The 24,645-nt window shown below is 45.4% G+C and overlaps 1 long non-coding RNA gene across 4 annotated transcripts in view; it reads right to left on the reverse strand.

Moving 5' to 3' along the window:
- Nucleotides 1-24,645, reverse strand: part of LOC132535224 (uncharacterized) — a 410,071-nt gene that overhangs the window by 289,934 nt on the left and 95,492 nt on the right. For 2 of the 4 annotated variants that reach the window (XR_009546995.1, XR_009546993.1), the window contains exon 2: nucleotides 4,065-4,141. The exons of the other annotated variants lie outside the window; for them this stretch is intronic. This is a non-coding gene — a long non-coding RNA (uncharacterized LOC132535224). The remainder of the gene's footprint in view (nucleotides 1-4,064; nucleotides 4,142-24,645) is intronic. 4 annotated transcript variants of the gene reach the window in all.

The raw sequence follows: 24,645 nt of genomic DNA on the forward strand, positions 1-24,645 counted from the left end.
GACAGGGACTCCGAGGTTACACAGGCTCCTGTGCTGAATATGAACAGACATTAGATGGGAAGCAGAGGCTTAAACCCAAGTCCTTGGGCTTGGCAAGATGTGTGCTTAAGCAACTGCACTAGCACCCAGCCCCAAGGCCTGGCTCCCTCTTGTCTGTCTCTCTCTACACTGAGCCCAACCATACAGCTGTTATTCACAGTAGTCAAAAAATGGAGTCAGCCCAAATGGCAGTCATTGCGTGAATTGACGTAAGTGTGGTCTACACATGATGGGGGTATTATCATCAGTGAAAAGAAATGAGGCCCTGTGACACTCTTCAACACAGATGGCCCTTGGAAACACTGAGCTAGGCTAGAGAAAGCACCCACAAAAGACCATGCATGCACTGTATGATCTCATTCATAGGAACCTTCTAGAATAGTCACAGGCATCAAGTCAGAAGGGAGATTTATGTTTTCTAAAGACTAAGACGATGAAGAAGTGAGGACTGATGCCAGAAGTATCATGGGACTAAATTTACAGAGACTTTGCTGTTGAGGGACTGGGAAGAGAAATGAAAATGCTCAGACATCAGAAGGTGGTGGCAGTCACACACCTCTGGAATGTGTTGACCACTGAAGAGACTATTTGAACAGGGCAATCTGATGGCATATGCATGCCCACAAATCTGTGTCTCTTCTCCAGGCCATTGAACAGAACCTAGACTCAGGTTTTCTGAAAACTTTATGTCTCACCTGTTACTGACCTTTCACAAATGTTCCTTCTAGCATAGTGCTAAGTGCGGGGGCCTGGGGGCACTCGGTTGAACACTCACATCACCATTTGCAAAGACCCAAATTCAACCCCTTGCTCCCCCTCAGCAGGGGCCAGGGGAGCTTCAGGAGTGAAGAAGCAAGTCTGCAGGTGTCTGTCCTCATTCTCTTGTGCTTGGTAACATGTGCACTCTAGCAGGTGAGCCACCACTTGGTCCCTTAACATTGTCCTCTGTTGTCTTATAACCAAGAAGAAGCTGGTGTTACCACTGTCACCTTTCTCCACGTGATATATTTTCTTCATTCTCTGAAAGGCATGTGGTGGGGATTGTGGACACATGAACTTACTGATGGCCTTGAAACTGTGTGGTCCTGTATGTAACAGTCCCTGGGTCAGATCAATGTGGTAAATAATTCCTTGTATTTCTATACTTTCTTCAAATTTGTGAGCTACTCTCTGCCCTATTCCAGCATTTTAACCCTATTGTCAAACCCGCCACCATCTTCCCTGACAGTATTGCAGAGTTCACTTCATGAGCAGTGAAGCATGTCTGCAGGTGAATACCTCCTATATATACCTTCCCTCTCAATTTCTTTCTGTCCTAATAAAAATTAGAAAGAATTTAAAAAAGTAGAGTAAAATGTCCACTGGGAGTAGTGGATTCATAGTGCTATAGCATGGAGTTGCAGCAATAACCCTGGTGGCAATAAAAGACAAACAATGAGAGAAAGAGAGAGAGAGAGAAATGAGAAAGAGAGATGGTCTATGGTCATAGGGCCATACCACCCTGAACACACCTTATCTCAGAAGATAAGCAGGGTGAGGCTTGGTTTGGACTTAGTACTTGGATGGGGGAGAGAGAGACAGAGAGACAGAAAGAGAGACAGAAAGAGAGAGAGAGAGAGATCGCGAGAGATCGCACCTAGAATGCAGACACTACTACATCATGTTGGAACACATCTTCCCCATGTACACACGTTCCCCATGTCAGTGGGGGAGAAAATAAAGGTCGAACAGGAAATGGGAGTGGTTACAGGTGTGGGTGTGGGTGTGGCTTAGAAAAGAGGCGAAGGCTGGACCTTAGAAGTTCATAAAAGTTGAAGTTACAGGCATAGCTGCTCTCTGCCAAACTGGAAGCATAACAGTGTTAAATTTCTCTCTCTCTTATTGCCCACATGTACTCCAGCATAAATGTTCTCAATTTTCCTGAATAGCGCTTAAAATTCCTGAAGATCACGCTTTTTCTCCACAGTCCTGTGTTTGAGTTTGGGTATGATGAACCCACAACCATGTGGAGGACAGCTTGGTTTACCAGCCTCCAATACAGTTAGTTACATCCCTGCTTAGGGTTTGATGCAGCTGAATGTTTTAAAAGTCTGTTGAGGATGTTCCTAAAAGAATTGCTGAGTCAAGTAGCAAATCTCCCTCTCCCTCTCCCTCTCCCTCTCCCTCTCCCTCTCCCTCTCCCTCTCCCTCTCCCTCTCCCTCTCCCTCTCCCTCACAAGTTAAACTCTTGCCAAGCTGTTTCCCCGTCTGTTGCACTGTCTTGTCAGTTTCACCGGCAGGATACAAGGGTTCTTATTTTCTACTTCTTTGCCAAGGGCTGATGTTGACAGATAAGAAATATATGAAGGACAGGACATTCAAGAGGTTCAGCAGCTGGACTAAGAAACTTCCTAATTGGATTTGTCAATATTTAATATTCCTGAATATATATTAGGAGGGAGGAAGCTGCCCTGTGGGTTGTAAGAAAAAGGCATGTCCTCCACTAGTGGGAAAGCAAAGCCACAGTGACCTGCGCAGAACACCTGGCAGGTGGATCATTCTCCACAGCGATTTCGAGAGACGTTCTGACGGGACCGGTGATGGCTCACCCGGTTGAGTAGACATCGTACCATGCACAAGGACCCAGGTTCAACCCCTGGTTCCCACCTGCAAGGGGAAAACTTTGTGAGTAGTGAAGCAAGGCTACAGGCGTCTCTCTCTCTCTCACTTCCTATCTCCTTGATTTCTGGCAGTCTTTATCCAACAAATAAATAAAGATAATTAAAAAAAAAAAAACTGAAACAAAGGGGGCCGGGCAGTAGCACAGCGGGTTAAGATCACATGGTGCAAAGCACAAGGACCGGAGTAAGGATCCCGGCTTGAGATCCCGGCTCCCCACTTGCACGGGGGTGGGGGGGGTCTCTTCACAAGCAGTGAAGCAGGTCTGCAAGTGTCCAACTTTCTCTCCCCCTGTCTGTCTCCCCCTCCTCTCAACTTCTGTCCTTTCCAACAACAATGACAGCAACAATAACAACAATAATAATAACCACAACAATGATAAAAAAAAAAAGGGCAACAAAAGGGGGAAAAATAAGCCTCCAGGAGCAGTGGATTCCACTGAGCTCCAGCAATAACCATAGAGGCAAAAGAGAGAGAGAGAGAGAGAGGGAGAGAGGCGCTGAGATAACAGAACAATGTGTGGCCGGAGGGCCACTTTCACTGAAGTAGGATCTGACTGGGAGAGTAAAGGAATCTGATTAGAGAGGAAGGTGGTTGCTGTGGATTAAATATATCCACCCCCCAAACCCATTGGTGAAGTCTTGTCTCCCATGGTCATCATTCTTTCAAGTGGGGTTGGTCTGGGCATCGTTAGGTTCGGATGAAGATATGACCACTGATTGATTACAGGATTATCACTTTATAAGAAGATACATCAATGATCCCTCTCTTTCTCTCTCTTTCTCCCTCCTCCTCCTCCTCCCCCTCCCCTCCCTCTCCCTCTCCTCCAAGCTTATTGTTAGGGGCTCGGTGCCTGTGCTATGAATCCACTGCTCCTGGTGGCTATTTTTTTCCATTTTGTAGTTGCTGTTGTTGGATAGGACAGAGAGAAATGGAGAGAGGAAGGGAAGACAGAGAGGGGGAGAGAAAGACAGATACCTGCAGACCTGCTTCACCACTTGTGAAGCGACTCTCCTGCAGGCGGGGAGCCGGGGCTGGAACCAGGATCCTTGTGCCTGTGGTCTCTGCTCTTCACACTATGTGCACTTAACCCGGTGCGCTACTGCCCAGCCCCTGTCTCCCTCTCTCTCTCGACAGGTGTAGGCACAGGCATAAAGAGGGAAGCCACCTGCAAGATGAGAGGAGGATGCTGCAGGTGTGCTAGGATGCTGATCTTAAACCCCCAGCTTGAATAACTGTGAGAAATGAACGCTGGGGAGGCACTCAGGGAATGTTTTCTGAGGGTAGCCTGAGCAGACTCAAACTAAGTGGGCCAGATGGGGCAGCGTCATGAGTGACAACACAGAAAAAGAAACAAGTACACCTACTTGTCTAAATGCAAGAAGTGAAATATTGATCACCTCTCCAAAGTTTATATCCTACACCTGGTGGAAGCTGTACTCTTCTGGTAGATAGAAAGAAAGTGGAAGTAAGGGGGGGGGGGCTCAGGGACAAATTATATACAAGAAAAAATTTATCAAAATGACATAAATAAAAACAGTGCAGGATGTTGGCAAAGCAAATACCATTAACCAGAAGGTCTTAATTTCTGGGGGGGGGGGGGGAATGCCATCTTTAACTGGGGAATGTATGATAGCTCAAGTTTCTGCTCAAAACAGCCATAAAACAACAAAGCTTAAATCAGCTAGAATGTGAATAATGATTATGAGTTATAAGTAAATAAGCAAAGTGGTTGTGAATTATCTTGCTGTAATTAAATCAAAGACATCTTTTTATTATTGTCTATTGTTGATGTGGGCCAAGATTAAAGAATCTTCCAAGAGAGTGTGCTTAATTTAAAGTTCAAGAAGAGGGGATATATATATATATATATATATATATATATATATATATATATATATCAGGGGGGTGGGGGGGGGAAGAGAAGCACTGCTCAGCTTATGGTGGTACTGAGGACTGAACCAGAGCTTTTGTAAGTCACTGGGATATGAGAACTCTAAACTGTTTTAGATATATGATGTGCTTTTGGAGTCCTACAAGAGATTATAATGAGGACTACTTTGATTCTTCTGGCAGATGATTATCTCTAAGGAGGAGGAAATGGTTAAAATCTAGACCATTACCCTTCTTCTGCTTGAATCACTGAAAACATCAAGCCAGACAAAGAGCACTGGCTCAACTCCCCACCCCTCTGTGTCTCTGAGCAGCCTAAGGATGGACACACACACACAGCCTGGAATGAATGACGGACAGACGGACACACACACACACACACACACACCACCTTGAATGAAACACACACACACATACCACCTTGAATGAATCACACTCACACACACACACCGCCTTGAATGAAACACACACACACACACACACACACACACACACACACACACACACACGGCCTTGAATGAATCTGCTGAAAATTAGCTGCTAATATCCACAGGCCTGCTCTAACCCAAGGAGGAAGCTGAGCCCAGAACCCTCTCATTTCTTTATACATTTAACACCTGTGCTTGAGTTTTCTCCTTTGCAGATGCTCCCACAACCCCCATGTCAAAGTACAGCTTCCTAAGCCCCTAAATATAGAAAGTAGGGTGGCACTGACTGCCCTAACTGCTAAGCTGAATTGGAATTGCTACCAGACAATCTGATGAGCAACTCCTAGCAGGGAGGGACACGGAAAGAACTCACACAGGATAGGAAAATTGGAGGAGACGGGAGAAGGAGACAGTTTGCTGTTGCGTACAGACATGTATTCTGCCTTTTAACAGGGAAAAGGGTAATTGTATTGCCCCCCCCCTTAGAAAATCGGGAATAAACTGAGAGGCTGCCTTCCTCACTTCAGCCACCTGCCAATCATATTGACATCCTCCACACACCTGTGCACACCAGAGGCCCTCCCTTGAACCCTGCTCACCACATACCTACCGTCCTCATTCTATAAAACACATCTGCAAGGTTTTCTTCTAAAGACAGCCAGTTTTTCCCACCCTAACCAGATCGCACCCATCTCCAGGCTTCCTCCACCCAGTCAGAGTGCTGCCTTCTCACACCACTGCCTCAACTTCTTTTCACATTTTCAGCTGTCTGGCTACTGTCTGTCATGCGTAGGAGAGGTGTGGTTTGATCCCCACCTTCTGTCCTCACCTAGCCAGCAGCAGGCCCTGGCATCACTGGTCAACGCAGGGGGGGAAGAGAGTATTTATGTCTGAATTTGCATAAGAAGTTGGCAATGGCTACAGAACACTTTCTTTGTACAAAAGTATTATTTCCAAATCTAAAATGAACAAATGTCTCTTATGAAATTAAGGGGGGGAGGCCATGTTTTAAGGATTATGGCTCTTTAATAAAAGTCTCCTTATGTGTTGTGACACACTGCAGATGCCTGGGCTGAGTTAGGGTCACGGGACTAGAGCTGTCCCTCAAGTCTGGAGAGAAGACACATGGGTGAGGAAAACACGAAAACATCGGACAGCTTCGTCACTGATCAGAACTTGAGGACTTTCCTCAAGGAGAAGGAGGGGGGGGGCAAAAATGATGTTTTATCAAGAGAGATAATCAAAGATCATGACATCAATTCCATATTCAAGAGCAATCGTTTTTCAGTCTTTATTTCTGCAGCACCAGAGAATGAACTCCAATTGCCACCCATGTGTGCTATACCTGCTGAGATGCATCCTCAGGTCAATTTTTTCGTTCTTTATTTTAATTTATTTTTGCCTCCAGGGTTATTGCTGGGGCTCAGTGCCTGCACCATGAATCCACTGCTCCTGGAGGCCACTTTCCCCCCTTTTGTTGCCTTTGTTGTTGTAGCCTTGTTGTGGTTATTATTGTTGTTGTTGATGTCGTTCATTGTTGGCTAGGACAGAGAGAAATGGAGAGAAGAGGGGATTCACAGAGAGGGGGAGAGAAAGATAGACACTTCACAGCCTGTGAAGCGACTCCCCTGCAGGTGGGGAGCCAGGGCTTGAACAGGGATCCTTATGCTAGTCCTTGCACTTTGTACCACATGTGCTTAACCCGCTGCGCTACCACCTGACCCCCTATTTTAATTTTTAGATAGAAAAATCAAATTTCTCAATTTCTAGCTGACTCCATCCAATAAAAACCTTTTTTTTTAAGTTCAGAAAGAAAGAAAGAGTGAGCACAGCACTCTAGCTTCCTCTACTGGGACGGTGTGGGTGTGGTGGGGGCTGGGCTAGAACGTGGGTTGCACATAAAGCAAAGTAGAACACTAGTTACCGGAGCTAGTTTTTTCTGCCCTTATTCTTTATTTTAATGAGGGAGAGGGAGTGGAGAGACACACAGCAGCACTCCACTGTTCATGGCGTGTCCTTGGTAGCACCAGATGCTCCCACAGGGCAACAGGGCTCAAACCAGGGCTGCAAACATGCTAAGTAAGACATGAGCTCTGCTTGGAAAGCTATTTCCTGGCCTTGCAGAGAAACAAGTCCTTTTTATAAATGGCATCCTTCATCATTTGAAATGGCGACAGGAGATGGAAAAGAATCAGCCTTCTCTGGAGCGAAAGCAGCCTGCAGACCAGGAAGGTGACAAGCTGGAGAGCAGAGACAGACAGAAAACACAGCACCTGCGAGGAGTGTGGCAGCGAACTACAGGCAGCTGCCAGTAGCAGAGACAGGAAGGGCCCAGACGCAGATGGATGAGGACTGGGGAGACACGAGTGCCTACAATCGTGGCACAAAGCAGCCCAGCAGCACCCAGCAAAGTCCCAAGAAGCAGAGACTACAAGGGGCTGAACTTCCATCCTTGCAAGACAAGTTTTAAGACATTGGATAAAATCAACTTTACATTTAGTACAGGATGCTAAGCTGAAGGAAATGGCTCCAAGGAAAAGCAAAGAGAGCTACTGCTCAGAACATGGGCCTTGGTATCTCTGGCTATGAAAGAAACAACTGCTTTTAGAGGCTAGCCCAACAAGAAAGGCCAGGGTGCAGGCAGCAAGATCCTCCCAGCAGCTTGGGCCACCTCCCCAGCAGGAAAGGAGGAGGTTCTAAGAAGTCAGGAGGGGGGCTTCAAGGGAGTGAGGGCCCTGAAGACTGCTATCCACTACCAGCACATCAAGGGGCCCTGCTGGTGGGTGCAAACTGTACAAGCAATTCAGACAACCACAAAGTGATGTGTGACCAGGCTGGCAGAGGTGCCCTATACCCCAGTGGCTCAGCATCTGTAGGGAAAAGCCCTGGAGAAAAACTGGCATCACCACCAAGTTGCAGATGCTGCAGTGATTCCATCCTGACCTCACAGGGCAGATGACCTCACCGATGTAGCCTGGAACCTCACCTCTCCAGAGAACCTCCCCCACTAGGGAAAGATAGAAACGGGTTGGGGCGGTCTGGGAGGTGGTGCAGTGGTTAAGGGACTAGACTCTCAAGCATGAGCTCCTGAGTTCAATCCCCAGCAGCACACGTACCAGAGTGATGTCTGGTTCTTTCTCTCTCTGTCCTGTCTTGCTCATAAATAAATAAATAAATAAATAAAATCTTTAAAAAAAGAAAGAAACTGGTTGGGGGTATGGATCCACCTGCTAATGTCCATGTCCAGCAAAGCAGCAATTACAGAAGCCAGAATTCTTACCTTCTGCACCCCCAAAAAATGTTGGTCCATACTCCCAAAGGGTTAGACAACAGGGAAGTTTCCAGTGGAGGGGATGAGACACAGAACTCTGCTGTTGGGGACTGTATGAAATTATTCCTCGGTCATCTTATAACCCTGAAGATCAATAGCACACAAGTAATAAAACATTAGGAAAAAAAACGGCATCACAACGATGGATGGATGGATGGATGGATGGATGGATGGATGGATGGATGGATGGATGGATGGGATAAGTACTGAAAAACTGGTTGGCTGAGGTAGTCAAACAAAAAGCTTGAGATCTAAAAGGCTGAGCAGTGGTATGCTTGGTAGAGCATATAGGTAACTTTACACAGGGGTAGAGAGCATAATGGTTATGTAAGGAGACTCCTAAGCCTGAGGCTCCGAAGTCCCAGGTTCAATCCTCCACACTACCATTAAGTCAGACCTGAGCAGTGCTCTTGTAAAAATAAATAAATAAATAAATAAATAAATAAATAAATAAATAAATAAAGGCCAGGCAGTGACGCACCTTGTTAAGTGCACACAATACAGTGCGCAAGGACCCAGGTTCAAGCTCCTGGTCCCCATCTGCAGGGGGAAAGCTTCATGAGTGATCTGTCTCTGTCTCTCTCCCTCTCTGTCCCCCCTCCCCTTTCAACTTGTCTCTATCCAATAGTAAAAAAAAATAGTAAGTAAATAAAATAGGAAAACCAGAAAAAAGAGAGAGAAGAACTGGGGTTCAAGCCCTCAGTGCTCACATGGGAGGGAGGAAGCTTCGGGACCAGTGATGTGCTGCTTTCTTCTCTCTCCCTACCCCCCTCCTTTGTCAATTTCTCTCTGGTCTACCAAATAAAATGAAAAAAAAAAATGGAAGAAATGGCCATGGGGGTGGTAGATTGGTGATGCAGGCACTGAAGTCCAGTAATAAACCTAGTGGCAATTTAAAAAAGTATCTAAATGCCCAGACAGAGGAGGACACTGCAGACACTACTGATTCCATCCGGACTTCCCTGAGTTGACGACCTCACCAATATGTCCAAGAACCTCCCCTCACCAGAGTCCTATCCCACTGGGGGAAGATAGACACAGGCTGGGAGCGTGGATCAACATGTCACTACCCATGTCCAGTGGAGAAGCAATTGCAGGAATCCAGACCTCCCACCTTCTGTACTCCAAAAAGGATTTTGGCCCATACTCCCAGAGGGATAAAGAGCAGGGAAGTTTCCAATGAAGGGGATGCTCACAGAACTCTAGTGGTGAGAACTGTGTGGAATTTTCCCCCCAAGTTATCTCACAATCTTGTTAATCAATTAACTCACTAATAAAAGTAAATTTAAAAAGAGAATATGAAACAGAGACTTGTCATCATTACACAACAAATGATTACACTTTAATATCAAAGAACTACAACCCAAGGTGACCGTATTTAACCCAAGGATAAAGAAATCAGGAAGACCAAGAAACTTCTTTCTCCTTCTGCTTCTGTAAACCTTGTCTGCACCAAAGAACCCTCTATACGTTTGTGGATACATGAGTGAAAATGAATGGGTGGGAAGGAAGCACACTCACTCTAGGACACAAAACACCTCCGAGGAGGACTGAGGGGGAGATAACTATAAAGTTCGATCTTTACCTGCAATTTCAAGATTCGCTGCCCTCTGTATTTACAGCAGCTCCAAAGGAAACACAAAATACTAGCATGTGTCCAGTGAGATTAAGAGTGCAGAGCGAGTTGGAAGATTAATTTGATATTGTGCATTATTAAAAGTCTGGAATATTTATGATCCTTTTCCTTCTTTTTTTTTTTTTTTGACCAGAGCACTGCTCAGCTCTGAACTGATTTTCATGTTGTCAAATTTCACTTTAGGGAAATTTACACTGCTATGCCAGCATGTCATGTCAGAAGTCAGCCCTGCATACTTTCCCTCTGAGATACTGTCTGTTTTTCTGGCATTGCTAAATTTTTAAAGAGAAAGATGAAGAGGATGAACATTATTCTTTTCAATAAAATATGACATTTATAAATGCTTGGTATTAAGGGTGTAGGGAGATGGTGCAGTGGTCTGGGGCTGGTACCACCAACAACTGAGTAGTGCTCTGGTGGGGGAAAAAAAAAGCTGAATCTGAACATATATGAATTTGATATAAGCATCAGAGAGCAGCATGAGGATACCATGCCATCCCCCGCCCGGTGGGGAGTAGTGGTGCTGCAAACCACTGGCCTGCAGGGCTGCCTGGTGGACTAGGAGGGAGAGGCCTAGAGGCTCCAGCTGGAGGATTCTAACTTGTCGCCTCTTCAAGTGCTCTGAGCCAGGCCCCCACACTCAGAAACAAATGCATGCAAACCGCATCACCCACAGACCTCCAGGGGCATAGGCACGTGAAGCGCCAGCTCTCCTTCCCAACAGGGATTCCACTCTGGGTAAGCTGAGGCTGTAAGAGGGTAGCACTGAGAACAAGGAAATCCCAGAGGGAGTCGGGCAGTGGTGCAGCGGGAGAAGTGCAGGTGGCGCGAAGCACAAGGACCAGCGTAAGGATCCCAGTTCGAGCCCCCAACTCCCTACCTGCATGGAAGACGCTTCACAAGCGGTGAAAGCAGTGAAGCAGGTCTGCAGGTGTCTGTCTTTCTCTCCCCCTCCACTATTTCTCTTTGTCCTATCCAACAATGAAGGCAATAATAACTACAACAATAAAAAAACAAGGGTGACAAAAGGGAATAAATAAATAAATAAATAAAAAGAAATCCCAGGAAAAACTGACCTCCTATGCCCCAGAGGTCACGAATTCTAGTGAGAAAGAAGCCTCGGACATGTTCTCTCCTCATTTCTGAATAAGATATGGTTGGCTGCATGCCAGTAAGCCCCCCATATGTATTTTAAGTATGTGGGTACAGTCTGCTGTACACCTCACCATAGCTCTGCCACTGTAACCATGTGCCCTCAAAGGCAACAGCAACAACAAATCATGTCCTCAACTGCTCCACTTTGTTATCCTGCCGCTTCGTGCTCCCAGGGAAATCATTCCCTATGAGAGGCACTATCTCATTTCGCCAATGTGACACTGGACTGCGCAGAAACAAGCTCTGCCTTTCAGGGGGAGACAGGCTTCTGGCGACAGGCAGCTGGGAGTCTGACACTGGGGTTGGGGAAGGAGGGGTCAGCAGAAACAGAAGCTGCTTCCACGTCAGCTCAGCCCTTGGGGGCTCCTCAGAGCAACAAGCCACCCAGGGGCTAGGGTATTTGCCGGCCTCCCCATTCTCTGTGAGGGTGATTCTCAAACATTATGTAATAAGAGCACAGCATGGGGTAGGCTTTTTTTTTTTTTTCAATTAGAGGGATTAATGGTTTAAGGTCCACAGTAAAATATAGCTTCTGTAACACGTATAAACTTTCTTAGTTTTCTTTTTTTTTTCTTGAATTTTTTATTTATAAAAAGGAAACACTGACAAAACTATAAGATAAGAGGGGTACAAGTTTGCACAATTCCCACCACCAGATCTCTATATCCCATCCCCTCCCCTGATAGCTTTCCTATTCTTTATCCCTCTGGGAGTATGAACCCAAGATCACTGTGGGATGCAGAAGGTGCTTCACTTCAGACTGTGTCCAGAGACAACAGGCATGGAATGTCAACCCTTCACCCTCATCACTCGGGTGAGACCTTTCCTTTCATGGTATTCTCTAAGTCCATTCCAGGAGGTTCACTTCCTAACAAAGTCCCAAAACATAGATATAGGCCAGATCCCGTAACATAGAGCATATGCTCACATGTATCCATAAATTAGGGCAAACTATATACCTGAAAGCAGAAATACACAATAGCCTGTAGTGAGTCAGTATCAAGTTCATAATGAAATAGTGTCCACTTAGACTTAGATACCCTCCTCACCTACTTCCTATTACCCTCCTCATCTACACTCCAAAGCTAACCTTGGCAAAGCAAGGACTGCAAAAGCTAAATAAAGGCAAGAGACTGGCATACTTTAACGACTCTTTCTCAGTTTTCTACAGAACACTCTCAGCCCTCGCCTAGGTCCTCTTCCTCCACCATCAGGCGAAACTCCCACTCCAAGCAGAGTCGGTTCCTTTGATGCAATACACCAAATCCAGTCCAAGTTCTACTTTGTGCTTTCATTTCTTTGTCCTTTTCTTTTTTGGCTCCAGGATTATCGCTGGAGCTCGATGCCTGCACTATGAATCTACTGCTCTTGGAGGCCATTTTTCCTATTTTGTTGCCCTTTTATTGCTGTTGTTGTTGTTACTGCTGTTGTATAGGACAGAGAGAAATCAAGACAGGAGGGGAAGAAAGAGAGGGAGAGAGAAAGATAAATTCCTGCAGACCTGCTTCATCGCACAAGCAACCCCCCCCCCTTCTGGTGGGGTGCCAGGGGCTCAAACCGGGATCCTTACACCCGGTGCTTGCGCTTCATGCCACGTGCATTAACCTGCTGTGCCACCCCCCAGCCCCCATGTTTTCTCTTCTGTCATTTCTCAGCTTCTCTCCATGAGTGAGACCATTCCATCTTCACCCTTCTCTTGGCCTTCTCTCACTTTATATGATTCCTTCAAGCTCCATTCAAGGAGTTGAAAAGTTGATTTTATCATTCTTAGTAGCTGAGTAGTATTCCATTGTGTATCTAGACCACAACTTGCTCAGCCACCCATCTGTTGTTGGACACCTGGGTTGCTTCCAGGTTTTGGCTATTACAAATTGTGCTGCCAAGAACATATGTGTCCACAGATCTTTTTGGATGGATGTGTTGGGTTCCTTATGATATATCCCCAGGAGAGGAATTGCAGGATCATAGGGTAGGTCCATTTCTATCTTCTGAGATATTACCAGACTGCTCTCCACAAGGGTTTGGACCAATTCATATTCCCACCTGCAGTGCAGGAGGGTTCCTTTGCCCCCACAGCCTCTCTAGCATTTATTGTTGCTATTGTTTCTGATGTATGACATTCTCACAGGAGTGAAACAGTATTTCATTGTTGTCTTTATTTGCATTTCTCTGACAATGACTTGGAGCATTTTTTTCCTATGTCTGTTGGCCTTTTAGATCTCTTCTTTGGTGAATATTCCATTCATATCCTCTCCCTATTTTGGGATGACTTTTGAGGTGCTGGCTCTGTGGGACCCAATGAAATCTGCAGTCCGGGATGTCCCCAGAGCCTGGCTGCTAGAGGTGGAGGTGAGGGGAGAGAGTGTGGGTGTTAGCTGGGAGCTTCCGATCCCCATCCTAGCCCTTACCAGGCCACCTACATAATACTGGGCTTCACATATTTCTCACTACTTCAGACCTCAGTCCCCTCACTGCCACAACATGAAGTAGCAGCCCCAATAAAGAGAACTGGAGCTCTGTGATTCTAGATCTCTGGTCTTGGTGTGCTTTAAGGTAGGTCAGCCAGTATACTTGGCCTTGCCCTGCAAACCAACACCACACAGGGTGCTCACTGGATGAGAGGGTCCAGTACTAGCAGGACACAGCCAGGCTGGAAACTGAAAAATACTTGATTCCTCAACAGAACACAGACAGCGTGTTATCCAAGGAATTCTCAGGATCATGGGACTCAAAAACAGTCCCGGTGAAGTGGGGAACACACTGAGACCAACATCCTTTCCTTCCAAAAAAGTGAACCTGGATCACAAAGGAACCTCAAGGAGTTAATCGTGCCCTGGCTCCTATCTCCAACCTGGCAGACAGCCTCCCCAGGGAGGGATCTGGCACTGCCCCTTTTTTTTTTAATGACTCCTGGTGACCTTTTTTCCCTTGTTTTGTTTTGTTTTGTTTTCATTAGATAGGGCAGAGACAGAGTGAGAGAGGACCTGGAGATAGATAGACAGAAAGATAGACATCTGTTGGGCGGTAGAGCAGTCCATTAAGTGCAGGCAGCGCAAAGCTCAAGGACCAGTGTAAAGATCCTGGTTCGAGCCCCCGGCTCCCCACCTGCAGGGGAGTCGCTTTACAGGTGGTGAAGCAGCAGCTCTGCAGGTGTCTGTCTCTCCCTCTCTGTCTTCCCCTCCTCTCACCATTTCTCTCTGTCCTATCCAACAATGACAACATCAATTACAATAACAATAATAACTACAACGATAATAAAGAACAACAAGGGCAACAAAAGAGAATAAGTAAATAAATAAATAATTTTTAAAAAGATAGACATCTGCAGACCAGCTTCACTGCTCATGAAGTGGACCCCCTGCAGGTGGAGAGCCGGGAACTCCAGCTTAGATCCTTGCTCTGGTCCTTGCACTTAGGACTATATGTGCTGACTGTGTGTACAGCCACCGCCTGTCCCCATCACTGCTACTTTTAAAGTTTCCAGTCAGTTCTAAAGTTCATAGAGCAGAACCATTCTTTTTATCTAACTGAATTGGAAACACTGGAAAGGGTACTTTCAGGCACTCAGGAAGATGTTCCACACAATGAACGTGTTTAAAGACCACGCTTAATCCATGGTATAAAAATGGCAGCAGAGATTATTAATGTGTGGGCGGGTTTAAATGCATCACGAGACAGATTCCTTGGCAGAGCTGGCCTGAGCTCATCCATAAGTGAGGACTCGGAGGGTGTGCGACACAAATGCTGAGAGAGTGCACATGTCAACTTCCGGATGACATATGTAAAGAATGTCATAGAATCTGCCTCAGTATTTTTAACTAACCACCCAGCAAAAGGCGTCCCTTCTGCGCACGTGGAGTCAACTCAATTATCCCTTGAAACTCCTCAGAGGCTGCCATGACTACAGATAAAAGTGTGATCAAACAAGTTTCTGAGTACCTTAACTGTGGGTTTTTATTCATCATTTAGGTCTGGGGGATGTCTTTGGTAGAGGCATCTTTGAAAGTTTTTAGAATCCACCAAGAAGGGACGCAGCTCACATTCTACCGTGTGGAGAGTAATGGAAAGAAAGTCACTGTGCCGGTGCAGCCCTTCAGAAAACCACAAGTTCTTAGAGAACCTGAGTTTTCTCTCAAGCAGCAGCAAAGACAAAAGTAAAAGCGCAAGTGGGCTGCGTGGCCCCAGATTCCTCTGCAAAGCCAATTAGCAGCGGAACATTTTTACCACCTAAAACACAGTGCCTGTTCAGTAAATATTCACTGTCACTACCATTTGTCAGACTATTACTATTTAGCTTTCCACTACTTGTCTACTATGGCGGTAAAAACAAAAACAAACAAACAAAACAGCTTATCAGTCGAAGTCTTTACTTCTAATTTCTGATACAGCAAAGGGAGGTTAACAGACTCAAATGTGCAAATAAGAAAGGCCAGGAATGGAGGGGAAGAGTTCCTCATTTCCTCACAAGAGAGGGAGAGAGACCAGGGGCACCAATGTTTCACCAGGCAGATGGAGTCAGGATACACATCCAGGTTGAGGGAGTCAGGTGTGCAGTCCCAGACAGAGAGAATCAGGCCTATATCCAAGTAGAGGAAGTCAGGGTTGTTTTCCCAGGGAGAGAGAGTTAGGGTACTCTGTCAGGCTGAGGGGTGCAGGTGTGCACTCCTAATTAGAGGAAGGAGCAGCGCAAAGGGCCAGGTGGTGGCGCACCTGGTTAAGAGCTCAGATTACGGGAGCTGGGCGGTAGCGCAGCGGGTTAAGCGCAGGTGGTGCTAAGCGCAAGGACCGGCATGAGGATCCCGGTTTGAGCCCCCGCTCCCCACCTGCAGAGGAGTCGCTTCACAGGCGGTGAAGCAGGTCTGCAGGTGTCTGTCTTTCTCTCCTCCTCTCTGTCTTCCCCTCCTCTCTCCATTTCTCTCTGTCCTATCCAACAATGATAACATCAACTACAACAACAATAAAAAAAAAGACAGCAATGGCAACAAAAGGGAAGATAAATAAATAACAATTACCAAAAAAAAAAAAAAAAAAAAAAGAGCTCACATTACAGTGCACAAGGACCCGGGTTCAAGCCCCTGCAGGGGGGAAAGCTTCATAAATGGCAAAGCAGGTGCCTTTCTGTCTGTCTCTCTCTTCCTATCTCCTCTCCCCTCTCAGCTTCTCTCTGTCTTTACCCAATTACAAATACATAAGATATTTTTAGAAGGAGTGGTGTGTACCTCTAGGAAGATGGCGGCAGAGCACACTTACACTTTGAGGAAAGCAGATGTGTACTGCTGGTAGGGAAAATCAGGTGCATGCTTCCAGGTAGAGGGAGAAGGCAAAGGGACAAACCAGAGTTCTCAGAGGTGGAGACCTCCATGTGGAAAGCCAGGGGTCTGGCTCTGAACAACCTGTGCTCTATCTCTATCCAAAAATGTCAGCCCAGGCCAGTGAAGTCCCAGCAACCACAAAAAGGAAAGAAAAAAAAAAGGATTTAATGATGAAAAAGAGAGAGCCAGAGAATCATCCAGGCAATACAATACAGACCCAACCAGGGCCTCATGTGTGCAAGTCCTGGACTCTACTTGTGAGAGGCCATTCCAGCTGGCGAATATTTTCCTTTACTGGAGAGTCCTAACTTGTGAAGGCACGAAAACGGACCAATAGAAGACACAAGACAAACCAAGCTCCCAACACTTCTCAGAGTGAAAAAAATGCAATCCTTAAACCTGTTGTTGCAGCGTCCAGAAGCACTGCCATCTGTTACTGAGAGAGCCTGGGCACGGATGTATATCGATTTCAAGATTTTGTAATGAAATTGGCTTGATGTGTCTTTCTTCACAAATGAAATGAACATTGACCTGCCTGATTGCTTATTGGCAACAATCGCCCCCTCGCATCCCCAAGCCTCTGTGGTTCCTGTCAAAGAAAGTTAAGACTTGCAGGGCAGCTGTTTCTTACAGGTTGACAGGATTAGTTCTGACCCCAGCTTTGATCTCCCCCGACTGCTTAGAAAGCTAAAGCAGGGAGCGATGACTTCTTTTCCTCAATTTGCCTCCAAACCCTGCTATTTTAAGAACGAATGTGAGGAGCAGGGGAGAGCAGGCAGGCAAGGAAGGATTGTACGGTCAGAGTGAACAACTAGAAAGCAAACTCAGGGCCAGTCCTCACCCCTCACCAGCGGGTAAGATCACCACCACCTCATTATGACCTGGGAGCCAGGAACACTAAGTATTCACCCTCTCTCTCCTTTTAAAACAAGACTTTCAAATGTGACGTGCTGACTGAGTTTCTCTCTGGTAATTGCACTGTTGGTGCACTCTCTCAGCCATTCATTATTGAACTTATTTAATAATTGTAGGCTTCGGAAACAATGAAGAAATGGCCTGTGAGACCCTGGACACGTGATTTTGCTGAGATAATTTTTTTAAAGTTGATCAGAAGAGGTCAGGTGGGAATGAACACATTTGACATCCTGAGCTATGATGAGCTAGGACAACGTCAAGTGTGTGCCCTCACCCCCATCCCAAGCTTCAAGGGCTATTTATTTATAAAACATATGTGTTACATGACATTGTTCAAACAAAACTGGTTCTTATACATTACACAGACAAAGCTCAGAATACATTTCTAAGGGAGAAAACATCAGAGCAAGGGTGCTTGAAACTGCCATTATCCAAATGTTGTAATGTCAGGTACATTCTTTTGATGTCATAAGATACTGAGTTTAGGGGGTCGGGCGGTAGCGCACGTGGTTCAAAGCACAAGGACCGACATAAGGATCCCGGTTCGAGCACCTGGCTCCCCACCTGCGGGGGAGTCGCTTCACAGGCGGGTGAAGCAGGTCCGCAGGTGTCTCTCTTTCTCTCCCCCTCTCTGTCTTCCCCTCCTCTCTCCATTTCTCTCTGTCCTATCCAACAACGAACAACAACAACAATAATAACCACAACAAGGCTACAACAACAAGGGCAACAAAAGGGGGAAAAATGGCCTCCAGGAGCAGTGGATTAATGGTGTAGGCACTGAGCCCCAGCAATAACCCTAGAGGCAAAAAAAAAGAACTAAAAAAGAAATAAAAGATATTGAGTTTATTCCAGTTATTCCATGTTCAGTCTCAAGACCCTCAGGGCAGCAGCTAGACATCAGATTTACAGGTGATCTGATCGCTGTGGCAATCCAACCCTCTACTGCCTGCTCTAAGGTGAACTCTGAAATACCCAGAGTTCACCTTAGAGCAGGATTTGGTGATAATGCGACAGAGCCTGAAATACTGGCCTCCTGGTATATACTAGTCAAAAGAATGTACCTTGTAAACAGTTAACATATTTTGCAGACATAACTATCAGTAAGATTTTTAATAGCAAGTATCAGCAAGTCTGAGAAAACTTCTTCAATAATCCACCATAACAATTAGGAAAGAAAAAGGAATGAAAAGGATACAGTCTAAAGAAGAACAAATATGGCTGTCACTATTCTCAGATATTGTAGTATACATAGAAAAGTTATTATTATTATTTTTTTTACAATTCTGCAGAAATCTACTGGAAATTGTTAGGTAATATAGCAAGACGGTAAGCTAAAAAGCTAATATACAAAAGTCAGTGGTGGAGGCCAAGCAGTAGCGCAGCAGGTTAAATGGACATGGCGCAAAGCACAAGGACTAGCATAAGGATACCGGTTCGAGCCCCTGGCTCCCCAACCTGTGGGGGAATCGGGAGTCATTTCACCAGGGTTCTGAAGGAGGTCTGCAGGTGTCTATACTTCTTTCCCACTCTCTGTCTTCCCCTTCACTCTCGATTTCTCTCTATCCTATTTAATATCAAGGGCAAAAATGGGGAAAAAATGCCCCCAGGAGCAGTGGATTCATAGTGCAGGCACAGAGCCCCCATGATAACCCTGGAGGCAAAAAAAAAAAAAAAAGTCAGTAGTATTCTTGTATACAAATGAAAATCTAGCGGGGCTGGGAGTTGGCACACCTGCTGAAGTTCACAAGTTAAGAGTGTGTGAGGATCTAGGTTTGAGCCCCCAGTCCCCACCTGCAGGGGCAAAGCTTGGCAGGTGGTAAAGCAGGGCTGCAGGTGTCTGTCTTTCTCTCCCTCTCTAGCTTCCCTACCCTCTCAATTTCTGGCTGTCTCTATCCAATAAATAAAGATTTCTTTCAAAAAAGAAAATCTAGAAAAAAGAAGAAATCTAGATAGAAAACAATTCGATTTATAATAACAGCAAAAAAAAAAAAGAATTTAGTATTGGGTTGTCAGAATAGTTTACTTAGGAAGTGAACTGCTTTGCTATGTGTGATCAGATTCAAGCCTGGCCTTTACCTCACTGAAGGAAGCAGTAGTGCTGTGTTATAAGGTTAATATCATTCCTGCTTCATTCTGAGTCTCTATTCTCCTTACCTGAACCACAGGACAGGAGAACTGAGACATGATAGAAACTGCCTGGGTGCACCTGTCACAGGTCACTGAGAGGTTATAGTGTAGCAGAGAATTGTAGGTACAAGCCCTGAGCTTGGTGTGTGTGTGAGGGGGGAGGTTACCACTAGAAGGCAGGGTGAGCAGGGAGCATGTGGTGCCAAACTGGGTGAGGAAACAGGACCCCCGCAGTTAGGTCCCCTAACGGGGAGAAGCTTCAGGTAAAGAAAAACTACTTGGTTTGTAAAATCAGACATGAGATGTAAAATCAAACTGGGGGATTCCAATTACCCAGTAAGCACATGTCTTTGCATTTTCTTTGATATTTTATTTATTTATTTATTTATTCACTGGGTAGGGACTAAGAGAAACTGAGAGTTAAGAAGGTTGATGAGAGAAAGAGTGGGAGAGGAAAAGGGAGAAGGATAAAGAAAGAGGAAGATAAGGAGTCGGGTGGTAGTGCAGTGGACCGGACCGGCGTAAGGAACCTGGTTCGAGCCCCCGGCTCCCCACCTGCAGGAGGTCGCTTCGTAGGCGGTGAAGCAGGTCTGCAGGTGTCTGTCTTTCTCTCCTCCTCTCTTACTTCCCCTCCTCTCTCCATTTCTCTCTGTCCTATCCAACAAAAACAACAGCTATGACAACAATAGCAACTACAACAAGCACAACAACAAAGGCAACACAATGGGAAAAATAGTCTCCAGGTGCAGGGGATTCCTAGTGCAGGCACCCAGCCCCAGCAGTAACCCTGGGGGCCAAAAAAAAAAAAAGAGGAACATAGAGATATGTATGGAGGGGGGAGAGAGATACCTGTAGCATTGTTGAACCGATCATAAATTTCATCCCTGCAAGTGGTTACTGGGGGGTTGAACATAGGTCTTTGCACACCGTGATGTGTGTGCTTTATGAGGTGTGCACCCAGCCCCAGCTCTGCATTTTCGTAGGAGTCTTCAATAGTCAGAAAATGACAAGAAAACAGTGACCATAGGAATTTCAAAAATCTTTGTATTGTTACATAGTACCCCGGGTGTGGGCAAACGCTAGAAGAAGAATCCCGGGTATGAATGAAAACTTTCCACATATTCAAAAGTATGGTCAGAAGTCTGTAAAGATATTTTAGAACCATCAATTCATAAGAAGAGACACAACTGATTCCTTGCTAGAGATGATTCACTTGTGCATGAGATCTCCTCACCAAAAATACTAAAGATAGTTCATGATATAAAACAGCAACGATTAATTTATTAAGGAAAAACTAAGTCGAGTCTACCCTAAATCAAGCCTGCTTGTTAATTCTGAAATCCCTAAAAAAGTCTTCACATAGCCTATAAAACAGCAAGTGGAAACACGGGGGGAAAAAAAATCTGTGCAAGTCCAAGAAGCATCTCTGAACAGATTCTGCAGCAGAGTAAACAGTTTAATGACCTATTTTTAGGATCAAAAGAGGCTTCTAGATTTTTGGTACAGTTGCATACATATATCTATTAAATTGCATAATAACATCAAAGAAATTGATTTCATTGTTAAGATGTACAGACCTTGGAAGTTTGGGAGTAATTAAAAAAAAGAGGCATGCAACTTTTGACTGAGTAATGAAAATTTCCAAAATCTGAATTCTCTTGGCCCTGTTTATTCAAGTGTGCATCAAAGATCTTGGGAGTCATGCCTTTTCTGCATCCCCAAGTATCTCCAAGTCTATTTCACTGGATATTACAGTGAATGGATGCAAAACTTCAAAAGCAACTGCTGAAATACATTTAAGCCATAAAGTTTATTCATTTAAAATACAATAATGTGCTCTAGCAGCATGATGAGCTTTTGAAAATACAGTATGGGGGTAGCGCAGCGGGTTAAGCGCACATGGTGTAAAGCGCAAGGGCCGGCATGACCTTGGTTCGAGCCCCCAGCTCCCCACCTTCAGAGGGTTATTCGCAAGTGGTGAAGCAGGTCTGCAGGTGTCTATCTTCCTCTCCCCCTCTCTGTCTTCCCCTCCCCTCTCCATTTCTCTCTGTGCTATCCAACAACGACAACAGTTATGACATCAATAACAACTACAAGTGCAACAACAAGAGCAACAAATGGGAAAAATGGCCTCCAGGAGCAGTGGATTCATAGTGCAGGCACTGACTGAGTCCCAGCAATAAGCCTGGAGGCAAAAAAACAAAGGGAAGGAGGGAAGGAGGGAAGGAGGGAAGGAGGGAAGGAGGGAAGGAGGGAAGGAAGGAAGGAAGGAAATACAGTGTGTGTGTGTGTGTGTGTGTGTGTGCACGCAGGCTGCCAAGAATAAAGGACACTGTATCTTAACTGTATACATTACCTATACTCCCTCCCAGCTGTATAGCAGTGCAGGTTTTATTATATTTTTTTGTATCAGTAATTGTAAATGGCATCTTTCTCTATCTCTAGACGTTAGTATTGAGACCGGTTTTCCTACATTAAATTTCCTCTCGAAAATATTTTATTTATTTATTCATGTATTGGATAGAGACAGAGAAATGGAGCTAGAAGGGTAAAACAGAGAAAGAGAGAAGAGACGCCCGCAACCCCGGCTCACCTTTTCTTAGGCTTCCTCCTGTAGGTGGAAGAAGGGCTTAAACCTGCTTCCTTGTGCATGCTAACGTTTGTGCTCCACATGCTGATTGTCTATCATGTGGCTTTACTGAAATTAGTTATCGGCTCTGGAAAACTTCGGTGGAGACTTGACGGCTGCTTATTGTCAGATCAGGATTATGCTCTGACTGGAGACACGTGATAGTTCAGCTCTGAACTTGTATTTTTCCTGATTTCACCTGACACTGAAGTAATGTATGAAGTCTGTGGAGGAGCAATAAAGGCGGAAACCATCAAGGAGAAACTAGCGAGCCAGGGAGCCGGATGGTAGCGCAGCGGGTTAAGCGCACATCGTGCAAAGCGCAAGGACGGGACGGGTGTAAGGACCCCGGTTTGTGCCCCTGGCTTGCCACCTGCAGGGTGGTTGCTTCACGGGCAGGGAAGCATGTCTGCAAGTGTCTATCTTTCTCTTCCCCATCTCTATTTTCTCTCTGTTCTATCCAACAACAATGACAGCAATAACAACAATAACAACAACAATAAACAATGAAGGCAACAAAAAGGAAAAAAATAGCCTCCAGGAGCAGTGGATTCATAGTGCAGGCACTGAGCCCCAGTGATAACCCTGGAGCCAAGAAGAAAGAAAGAGAGAGAGAGAGAGAGGGAGGGAGGGAGGGAGGGAGGAAGGAAGGAAGGAAGGAAGGAAGGAAGGAAGGAAGGAAGGAAGGGAAAAAACTCGCAAGCCAGAGCAGAGCTAACATTCCCGTGGCCTCCCTCCCTCCGGCTCTGTGTGCTTTGCTTTTTCTCTTGTCTTTCCTTCCTTTCCTCTTCTTTTCCTTTTATGAATGCTCAATGTTCTATTTTACTCAATTGTACACTGTCTTTTTAAATTGTTCATATTGGGGGATTAGTGGTTTACAGTCCATAGCAAATACAGTAGTTGGTGCATGTGTGACACTTTTCAGTTTTCCACAGTACACTCTCACACCCACTTGGGTCCTCCTCCACCATCATGCACCAGGACATGAACACCCAACCCCAGAGTCCAAACCTCGTCCAAGTTCTACTTTATGATTCCCCTTTATGTTCTTTTTAAAAAATATTTATTTATTCCCTTTTGTTGCCCTTGTTGCTTTATTGTTGTAGTTATTATTCTTGTTGTCATTGTTGGCTAGGACAGAGAGATATAGAGAGAGGAGGGGAAGACAGAGAGGGGAGAGACAGAGACAACCTGCAGACCTGCTTCACCGCCTGTGAAGTGACTCCCCTGCAGGTGGGGAGCCGGGGGCTCGAACCCGGATCCTTACGCCAGTCCTTGTACTTGGCACCATGTGCGCTTAACCCGCTGTGCTACCGCCCAGCTCCCTCCCCTTTACGTTCTAATTTCTCAGCTTCTGTCCATGAGTGAGATGATCCCATATTCATCCTTCTCTTTCTGGCTCCCCTCTCACTTCACATGACTCCTTTAAGCTCAATCCAAGATAAGGTGAAGAAGGTGACTATCATTCTTAATAGCTGAGTACTATTCCATCGTGTCTATATCACATCTTGCTCAGCCACTCATCTGAGGCTGGACACCTGGGCTGCTTCCAGGTTCTGGCTATTACAGATTGTGCTGCTATGAACATAGATATACACAGATCTATTTGGATGGGTGTGTTTGGTTCCGTAAGATTTATACCCAGAAGAGGAATTGCAGGGGTTATAGGGTAGGTCCATTTCTAGCCTTCTGAGAGTTCTCCTAACAGCTTTCCAGTTGGAAAGGGTTGGAAAGTCTGGCAAGGATGGTATGACCTTTGGCCTGACCCTTGCCCCCTGGCATATATAATATCACACCTGCAAATAGCGGCATTTTCACTTCCTCCTTCCTAATATGAATGACTTTTATCTTCTTCTCTAATGGCTCTACCTAAGACTTTCAGTCGTGTGAAGTCAAATTAATGAGAGAGAACATATTTCATTGCTCCTGGCTTAGGGGACAATATTTCAGCTTTTACACCACATTGTAGCTGAGTTAACTGAGTGGCTGTCATACGTGGGATTTTTATGTTAGGTACATTCCCTCTAAATTTAGTTGCCTGAGAGTACATCTGTAGGAATAATAAAACAGACTCGTATTCTTTATGAGTGATTTAATAATGACTGACAAGATCGTAAGCTAAGAGGGGTACAATTCCGTACAATTCACACCACTAGAGTTCCATATCCCATCCCCTCCATTGGAAGGTTTCCTATTCTTTCTCCCTCTGGAAGTATGGACCAAAATTCTTTACAGGCTGTAGAAGATGGAAGGTCTGGCTTCTGTAATTGCTTCCCTACTGGACCTGGATGTTGGCATGCCGATCCATACCCCCAGCCTGTTTCCATCTTTCCCTGACAAGACAGGAAAATAGGCTTGTATTTTGGTATTTATTCATGGCTGTTATCTAAGACTTAAAACCATTACTACATCAAATAAGCAGATAAATTTGAGAGCTGAGCACTGGGTTAATATTGAGACCAGAATCCTGTGTTAGCTAGTTGCATGGCTGCCTGTAGCTCTCTTAACTTCTCCGAACCTTA

This window comes from Erinaceus europaeus, chromosome 21, assembly GCF_950295315.1.
Source record: "Erinaceus europaeus chromosome 21, mEriEur2.1, whole genome shotgun sequence".
Classification (NCBI taxonomy): Eukaryota; Metazoa; Chordata; class Mammalia; order Eulipotyphla; family Erinaceidae; genus Erinaceus; species Erinaceus europaeus.